The sequence below is a fragment of the Dreissena polymorpha genome, chromosome 10 (assembly GCF_020536995.1).
Source record: "Dreissena polymorpha isolate Duluth1 chromosome 10, UMN_Dpol_1.0, whole genome shotgun sequence".
Classification (NCBI taxonomy): domain Eukaryota; kingdom Metazoa; phylum Mollusca; class Bivalvia; order Myida; family Dreissenidae; genus Dreissena; species Dreissena polymorpha.
The window spans coordinates 8,937,642-8,948,563 of NC_068364.1; positions in this window are offsets into that span (position 1 = coordinate 8,937,642).

The following is a 10,922-nucleotide window of genomic DNA, read 5'->3' on the forward strand; positions in this document are numbered from 1 at the left end:
ATATATATATATATGATAATATTTACGATTTGCAATCGGAGCTTACTTAAATCCCATCATTTTGCAAAGCACTTGTGCATCCTTAGAATCGAAATTATCTTGGCAAATTGTTCCTGCAGAGTTTTCAATTCGCACCTCTACACGACCATCACGAGCGCTTGATCCACCAACCAAACTAATTGAGTTCATATTCAAAGGAAAACCTGAAATCATAATAATGATCAATGCACTGGTAGTTCATTCATATGCATCCCCACACAATTCATGGAAATTTCATAAAAAATAGAAGCCCACACAAAACATTAGCTTTTATTAGATAGAAAATCTCAAATGCTTAATACATACAAAACTAAGATGTCCTATACGACACTAGACCTTAAGCGACATATCAACAATAAAGTGTTTGCTAATATGTTCAGAATAACAATGAAACCACTCATTGGTTTGTTTAAGTTGTGTTTAAAGAATATTATCATAACAAATCACTATAGTTGAAATATCGATGTATTCATAATTTAAAGGGGTGGTTATTTTTTCTTAAAAAATAAATAATATTTAATTGTATAAACATTTCACAACAAACCTTCTAGCATTAAATACATATACTTCAAAAAAGGCATGTATTCTTCAATCAAAGAAAGAATGTGTCTATTTTCACATGATGTTGGCGCTATTAAAACTTAAAAAACAATATTAATATTTAAATAAAAGTATTGGGATTCTACAAAGTATATATGGCAATCGTTCGTGATACCATATCGATGACCGAGGGATACCTTATGTTACATGTTTCTATCAAAATCAGTTAAATTTACATACCATCACAGCTAACTCCAAGTTGATATTGGCATGCATATACTGTTGCATAGTTGCACAATGTGACACTGTTTGTATTTGAAGAACACTGGAGTTTTCCTATAAATCCATTTGTGGTATTGTAACGCCATGCGACGCTCCTAGTCCTATATCTATAATCGGACATGGATGCTATTTTTATATTTTCATTTAGTGTGTATAAGTAATGATATTTATATGGATAATAAAACAGGCATAGTGATATGTGAATGATCGACCGAAAACACTGCAAAAAATACGAGAAATACAATAGATTTGTTACTATGGATTAACTTGGAACTACTTATGTGGCTGTCCTTATACAGCAATAACAACCATTAAAACAAACACTAGAGATCTTATCTCGAATCCCCATATTCCCATTTTTCCAAAGATTCCTTCTCAAAATTCATAATGTCTACAAAATAAAAGAACTACAAGGACACTTGTTAACGACGTTTCTTAAAGCGAAACTTAATTATAACGTGTTTACTAAATACATTAAAGCATCCGACGTCATTCATTGTTAATGTTGATTTACGTAAATATCGGTTAAGTTTTTAAAATTGTTTTCAGAGTGAGGCCTTTGCGAGTATCGAAGCATTTATGTCGGTTATTATATTGTTGGCATTTATATTGTATATGTAGGTGAGCGCAATTGTTTGAATTATTTTATTGACATAACATTTCAAATGATTTTGCATGTTCGACTTTTTATATAATATATGTATTGTATTTGTTTTTAGAGAATCGCAAACGAATTAACTTTAAGACGCATATCTCGTTTCTAAATATTGAACGGCGGAATTCTTAACAACACTCTTCGCACAAAGACATTTAGAGCGTTAGTTTTACCCAATGTCATATAATTTTAAAAGGAACGTTCAACAAATGTAAATAAGGGATAAATGGGTTTTATAAAGAAAACTTTAATTTAAGAACTCGAGACCCGATCTTCTTCTTTTAAATTTTGAAAAGGCAATCGTTTATTTTTCTATTCGTGGTATTGGTTTTCTGTTCACAAACACGGGTCAAATTAAAATTATATTGTATATATATATAAATATATATATAATATATATATATATATATATATATATATATATATATATATATATATATATATATTATTTATTTGTGTATATATAGACAAATTATGTATATTAGCGAATTACTAAGGGGTTTTGTGTTCTGTATAAATGTAGCGTTGATATTGACATTCTCCATGGACTTACCCGAGAACTGTTTGCATGCTTTAAAAATGCATGTTCAAAACTTTACATGGTAATTGTTTGGAGACATGAGACTGGTGAAACCTTATTGGTAAGCATTTTTGCAATCATTTATAGAACGTTTGATTACTATTATTAGTCTCAAAGGTTAGATGTGAACATTTGCATTGAATTTGAGGAAAGATAAAAAACAAAGTATAACGAGGCCTGGCCGTGGTACCATATGTCGCCTTCATTGTCCCGAAAACAAAATTAATACTTATAAGAAACTAAGTCAATGCATTGAGTGGCGCACATCATTTGCTTAACAATGCTTTCTTAAAAACACTTTGATTTTAATATACGCTTTTCGATTGTGTGAACAGTTCGCATGATTTACAAATGACGTTTGGAAAAAATCACCTTGCTTTTCCGTCTTACTTACCTCCCCACACACGTTCATGAAAAACAATATTGGAAAAAAAGTCGCAGACAAAATACATTATTGGTTACGTTATTGTTTTAGATAAACGTGGATAGTTCCTTTACGAAGTCAACGCCATAACCAATCCCATTTGCATTTCGTTACTCAATTGTTTCATATTTATGGGATCGAGACAAGGAGTCCAAGTTCATAGGTAGTAATACGTTTAAGACCACTTGAGGATGTGAAGGATAACTCTGAACTTGAACACGCAATAAGTGCTCGGAAGAAATAATAAAAATTGTTTCGATATTTTACAGCATTCAGATGTAAATTAAAACAAGATGTGTTTGTAAAACACTATGTTCCCCTATATATTTGATCTTTGGCTTTGAAGGATGACCTTGACCTTTCACCACTCAAAATGTACAGCTCCATAAAATACACATGCAAGCCAAATATCAAGTTGCTATCTTCAATATTGCACAAGTTATGGCCCATGTCAAAGTTTGACGAAAACAAACCAACAAACAGACAGGGAATAAACAATATGTACCCCAGTTTAGACTGGGGGACATAAAAGGTTACGGTTTCCAAAGTCAACAAGCGAACGAAAAGTTAAAAAAAAATCTATGATACTTACATTGGTCTTATAGAACGATCCAAGTTTAATTTTCTGATTAGGTAAGTGTTACAATTATGTTGTAACTCTGTTAAAATACGCGATTCTTTTTTAAAAACTGTCAAGACATTTAAATAGGAAATGTCAAACCCGACTTTTAACATTATACAAATAGTGAAAATATTCAAAATCATGTAATTGTATTTAAAATTAATCACAAACGAGGTAGATGCCAAAGTAAACGAGATTTTGCACCATTCAAATAATAACATCTCGAAGCAAAACCTCAAATTCATAGCAAGTTTGTAAATAATGGATCTTACAACGTTAAAAAATCAAATGCTTATTAAATTCAACTTACTTCAGCCCTTTCATATTACAAAACACATGGCCGTCAGAGTAATATGATCGGCTATTGCTGTACGCGTAACCACACACCGGACCCCAGGTATCCCCAACAAGCACCTCCACACCTCCGTCATACAGGCCGACTCCACCAACGAATCGCACTTCTCTCACGGCTGTAAATTGATAGCCAACGCTTTGGAAAATACTTGGACATGTTTTTACTCTGAAAGTTTCTTTACTGTATGTAGAGTTTACAATTGACTCACCAAAGATGGCCATCAATTTTACACATTGAACATTTTAAATAAGACTTTAACGTTATAAATTACGTAAAACACAGCGTATCTACTATTCTTTTACACTTAGACTTATTTTGTGTACGTTCAGATACATTATTGCGTTATTTTTAAATGTTTATTTGAGTCATATTATTGATTGTGCAGTTCGTGATATTTATACAGAACCCTTGAGTTTTTCAATGAACACTTCGTCGACAACACGGTTAACATATACGTTGAAAAAGGTTAAAATGGAGAGTAAGACACTATATCAAAACGGTCTATGACTTATTTTAAAAGACGCAATACCTAAAGGTCCACATCGTGTACCATACTCTTCCCACGTGCCGTTGAGTGAACATCGATATAAGAATTGGAAATAAGAGGACCCGTTGCTGCAATTGCCAGTGTAAACGTCACCATTGCTGGTGATATTGACGTGTTCGAGCAATCCATAATGACGTTGTGTCACACGTGAACAGCCTATAGTTGACATGGGGTTAACATTTATTATAAAATTGTCTTAAATAAAACAAGATAATCCTTATGATTATAACCTTGTTTTGTATTTAATGACTAATATCTTATACACAATATTTTATGGCTGTTACAAGTTTGAAGAAAAATCCTTTCAAAATTATAGCAGATATGATAGTTTGATGAACAAATGATATTCCTGTACTCATCCCTATCGCCTTGAGGAAGGGTATTCATAAAGTGAAACCTACGATAATGTTTTATGATGAAGACTAGCTAACAAAGAACGACGATATATGAATTCAGTGTTTCGTACCTGCACATATCAATCCCACGTCACTCGAATGGGAACACGTTTCACCTGTTAAACTAGAACAGTTGTGGATTGATTTCTCTAATCCAGTACATAGCAATTGACGGTAAAATACTGGACCAGTACCGTATCCATATCGCCCGTCTGTGTAGTATTCTAGAGCACTGAAGAATAATACATAATTAACTATAAATGATGCTGTTATTTAAATTCAAACTATGTACACAAATTAACTTAATCCCTTGTAATACAATTCCTATAGTATAATGGAACATCTAAACTGTAGGCAAAAGGCCATGGTAAGGAAATGGTAACTCATTTACCTCAAATTTGTATGCAGCATTTTGCAAAGGACATCTGCGTCATAATAGTCAAACCAGCCGTCCCTACAAATTGTCCCCCAAATGCCATTTATGCTGAGTTCTACCCGTCCTTCCAGTTCGCTGTTTCCACCAACCAATCTGATGTCTTTGTCCGTGAAATTATCTACAAATAATACAACTAAATTATTTTTAATTCGATACACAATTTATTTAAATAATTAAATATATATCTAAATATTTTACGTAAACCAACATAGTTAAATAAAACGCCTAACTCGCTTGCTGGAGTTATCTGCAATTATTATTGTCTTGTACTTAGTGGATAATTGTGATGTTTTTTTTTAATTGCGTTCTTTTGAAGCATTTAATGCTCATTAAAATGCATACATTGGTATCAAAATTTCCTTATATAAAAAGATTCACACATATAATTATGTATCCAGTTAAGTATACCTACATAGCCTTACTGTTCCAGATGCTTGAGCAATAACAATCTGATACTTCCACAGCAGAGCTGACAGACAAACAATCAATCAGGTATTAGTACATTTTAATGATGTTATACATTTCAATGACAATAAAAGATTTCAAAAATCGATCACTAAAACTTTTATTTATGCAATTTACACTTAAAATCCCACTAAAGTATTACCAAACGGAAGATTACAAATAGAATAACGGAGACAGCTTAGCATCAAAAAAGTGAAGACTCACTGTTTAAACACATCTTTAAACAATTAACCTCTCATTAATACAGATACATACTTATCATAAAAGATAACACATGAAGTACATACGTACCCAACGTGCAGATTAATGATACACTCTGCCATCTGGACTTTCGGTTGGACATTGCTATTTTAACAACTTGTCATTTGATGTGCGCAACTAATATGAAATAACAAAACCATAATTGTTAGACGCCCGTAGTTTTAGGTATATGAGTGCAAAAATAATAATGTGATGTGTTGATAATATGCATCTATCTAGTCAAATAAATTTTGCTTGCAGAATCAAAAAATATAAAATATCATTTTCATAATATAATATCTTTGGCTTATTATATTTAGTTTTTGACTGTGAATATGACATACGTTGCACTGTATTGAATTTAGATACGTATGTTCTTTACAATTATAGTATGTTCCTTTAATCTTTGACGAAAAATTATAGCATCTAATGTATAGTATTCATGCACTTATATACACAGCAGTTTACTAGTGGCGACGTCGACGTACCACTTTAATAGGGTTGTCATATATGCAATTATGAGCAGTTAAAATATTTGTTGCTAAAAGTATTCAAACTATTTCATGTCAAAGTAATGTACCTTGTTGTGAAATACGCTACCGATATGGATCAAATCACACTCAGTGATCAAATCGCCTAATAGGTTTCCATTTGATTTGACCAAGAGAGAACCACTGCTATGTTTTTCGGAATTGATATCTATTTCACCAGCAGAGACCCGAATAAAAATGCCCGTATTATGAGAAAACCACTGCGGGCGGATGGCGGTGTGGCAGCGTTTGGAACAGACTTGGTTTGAAACATAACTTTGTCCAATAAGGGCGTGATTTCAAACAATGAATTAATTAACACGAGGAGACGGAAATTTGCGCACTGATATGACGTACCCTTTGGGTCAAAAGTACATATTCGCAAAAATAGATATCACCGCGGTGACAACATTGTCACCGCGGTGATAATTTCGTCACTGCGGTAATAAATTTATCACTTCGGTGATATATTTGTAACTGCCGTGATACTTTGTCTGACCCAAAGAGTTTGATAAGAGCTACTAGTAAATCATACTGACCAATGAAATAACTTATTGCAAAACGGCAAATCGGAGAATATTTTAATTGAAGATTTATTCGTTGTAACTTAAGAATTGTCACTTTATGTTTATAAAATTAAAACTTCATAAAGAATTGCTAATCTAGGTGACAATTTCTGAAACCTTATTGTTTTCCGTTGCCTCAACGTCTGTGCGTGTTTTTACAGCCGGATAAGTGTCATGAAACCGGGTATACCTTGAAGGCAGTGGACCGTTAAACAAGCGATATCGGATTAATAGCACAAGTCTTTAACAATGGATTCCCTATGATCTAATTGCGACAAAGCAGATGATATGCCAATAAGTGTAATTTAACAAATGAAATGAACGATTCACTAACCATTCATTTACTCAAATCGATAAGTGGGACAAACAGCTGGCAATCTCTATAAAACTCTTTAAAAAGTTGCTGGTTTTCTTAGAATAAATCTATATCAACTTAACTTATCAAGTATTTATTTATTATTTTGTTTTTTGTTTAAAAGATCCATGTATGAGTAATTATACATTTGTTTACCACACTCGACAACAAAGTAAAGGTTGACATGATTTTGATACATGTGAGTCGGTGTGTTACGGGGAAAATGAATGGTTGAAAACTGACCCAAACAAACACATAAATGTAACTGCAGGCATAAAAAATATACTTAAAGTCATAATTTGTCAACGCTGTGACAAAACTGTTACCGTGGTGACAAAATAGATATCACCGCGGTGACAAAATTGTTACCGCAGTGACAAATCGTCACCGCGGTAACAATTTTGTCACCGCGGTGATATCTATTTTTAGCTGTTGGCGCATTTGAACTTTTGACACAAATGGTACGGCATACATTGAAACCATGTCCCTTTATCCAAGGTCAATGTCGCAATCAAGGCAAAATGTCGTAATTCTTGCGAAGCTTTTGTTTTATAATTTCTTCACCAGCATGAATGGATTTTAAAATAATAACATAGTTGACCAGCATAAAGAGTGACGCGCATAAAAACCAGGCCACTCGTCAAGCAAAGATCAAGATGACATTTAAGGTCTCCGATCAAAATCAATTAAAATAAATCCACCTCGAACAAACTGTGTCAAGTATTTTTTTTTATTTGGAACACATATTGTTTATCGGCCAAACTTTAATATTGTTTAACAAAACACAAATGCACCTTTGAACATAAGTTTATTGTCATTCACGTTCAATATGTCAACTTAATACAACATGCTATTTTATTATATACTTATTTATATCATCCAATCACCTGTCGTTATTCGTTCCCCTTGGCCGGTCTTAATTCTACGGTATTGGACGGGCTAGCGTTCAATATATTCCGTAGTGAACAGTCCGAGTTAAACCGATAATTTCCGATAATTTCCAAAATAAATACGCACATATCACTAACGAAAAATCGATAAAATTCACAAAATATTGAAACTTAATCAAAATCAGATATACGAAAACCTGCCTTAAGGACTCCATTTAAATCTGATTTTTAAATACGTTCCTCATTATTTTATGAAGGCGTATTTCGCAAGAAGCAACATATTTAAGAAAACACAACGTAATGTAATGCCATGCATGCAATAATTAATGGATTGGATTGAGAAAATTACTCAAAAATACGATATGGATGAAATAAGAAGAGTATTAAGCTGCGTTTTGTATAATACTGTGGTATATTTGTACTTGTACACAGCTTATATACTATCAATGGACTCGCATATCGGCATGTCCAGTATTATATGTCAGTTTGTTGGCGTCATTCCGGTGTAGCACACAACTAGTTTTTCTGAACAGTAGTGCACGCAAATCAAATATATCGATGCAAATGTGTAAGACTTAGATTGCATTCGAAAGAATACTTTTTACGTCAAGACAATCATCATAAACACAATCTAATAAATAATCCAATAGTCTATACATAAAAAAACCTTTCAATGGAGGTTTCAAGTATATGAATAAATGAAAAGAACAAAGTTTAATAAACAATTCAATTTTATGCAGATTCTATTTTAACCTGTAAGTAAATAAAATTTATCAACTTTCATGTCGCAATGTCATCGAATATAGATTAATAATGATTGCCTCACTGCATACTACAATGCTGTGCTTAATGGTTCATAGTTAAAAATCGTTCTTAATTATATGCCAAGGCATTCAACTGACACCAGAAGGAACTTAACTATAAAGTGCAGGTACGTATCGCAAAGTTAACAAAGAGACGTTATAGACTGTGTCATTCAATGGCCATTATCAGTTTAAAACGAAGCTAATACATCATGTTTTAGTTATAAGCAAATTTCGCAGTAATTGTCACACAATGTATTTGAGTGTTGAAAGGTTTCACTCTTACGAACAATAATTCCAACACATATTCTGACCAAAGGCGTGATAAAAGCGCTACAAAGACTTTTTATAAGGTTTACTTAAAAAAAACTGAAGAAAAACTGCCCAATCTCTGGCTGTTTTGTTTTTTTAAACGACCTAAATCATTTTTCAAACTAGGCTAAGATTTAGTTAGAAAAAATGTTCTGAGCAAGTTTCATGATGATCGGACAAACATGCGACTTCTAGAATGTTCAAAATGTTTCACAATGCCTGTGTACAGACAAACTGCGTCGCCATCTGGCGGGAATGTTTTTCAACATACTGGAACACTCTTGAACCATTTTCGGCCGAGATATGATTTGTTCGCACGTTGTTAGTGATAATTGGGCGAAAAGATGACATCTAGGGGGGTTAATAAGCTATCCATCTAGAAATAAAGGGTACATGCCCCGATCCTTGGCGCCCGTGTTTCTCAACGGACTGGAACCATTTTTGAACTCAGCGGAGAATCATAAGTCCAAATGTTTTGGGCAAGTTTCATAATTGTTTTTCTTCAATTAAGCATAGTGATCTGGTGTTTGACCACCCAGTTTGGAACTCGTCCCGGGATATCATTTAAATAAATGTGCTGATTAAAGTTATAAAATCTGGCATAAAGTGCGTCCTTAAGAGTGTTCAAGGGGTTAATGTTGAGGGCGAACAAAGGACTGCAGATGAAGGACGACGGACAATAAGTGATCACAAAACCGTAATATAAGTACGGTGGGCTCAAGAAAGCAAACATATTAAATATCGAACTAAGTAAAACATGAATAGCTTGCTGAAACGAACGATACTCTGGCAGTTATTATTTGATCGATTATTGTAACGTATATCAAACAATTCGTTAATAGAAACGTCCAGCTTAGATTTGAAGAGACTATTGGGCGTAATATGATATAAGTGTTTTGCGCACTTCCGGTTTGTTTCACATATTTGATAAATGTGTTTTGTTTGTTGATTAAATTAACGGATTAAATATAATTAATCTGAATAAGTTGTTTATAGAACAAAAGTAAATCATATGATAAAATAGAAAATCCTCGTAAAAAAAGGATCAACTTGACATGTGATTTGAACTTATTTAACCCTTATGACATGTATAAAATAGGTGATACCGTAAAGTTTAACTGATTAAAAGAAACCATAATGGTATGAAGGAAATATATACAGTAACAAACATAGCATATCTGCACTTCAAAATGCCATTCGATCCTTTTTTGGATAACAGAAAAACTAAAGAATATCATATCATTGATCCATATAGGTTAAAATAGTTGACTTCTTTTCAATAATATACGTGGAATATTATTGCAGGTATTTCATAAAAAATATATGCGTTTTTGTTTAAAGCTCACCAAACACAAACTCAGAATAGTTATTGTTTGAAAAGAAACTTGAGTGTATGAGTAATATGTATTGTTGTATTTTCCAATTAAAGTAAAAATATTTGTAGCAATTATGGCGACGGATCAAGATATTCAATTACATATTCATAAAAAAAAATTGTCCGATAAAAGTTTATTTCAGAAATTGCACACATAAGAAGCAACATATTTGTTTATTATGCTTAAAGTGGAAATTGATATTTAATATGAAACCAATAGCGCAATTATAATAATTTTAATACTTCAAAACCTGTTTGATGATACCAAAACGTTTTACTCTGCTTTAGACTATTAAGAATTCGTGTTCTATCCCCAAGTCCTGGGATTTGCTGGCATTAACGAACTCATTATTAATAAGACCATCACATAAATCAAAGCGTTGATGAAGGCACTGAAGTTCTTCGCTATTGCATAATCTAAGACGCAACTCAGTTTTCAAAATTATGTTATAGCTTTTTAATTGCAAGTTTGAAAGGAACACAACCCACTCAAATTTATAAAGAGTGTGTC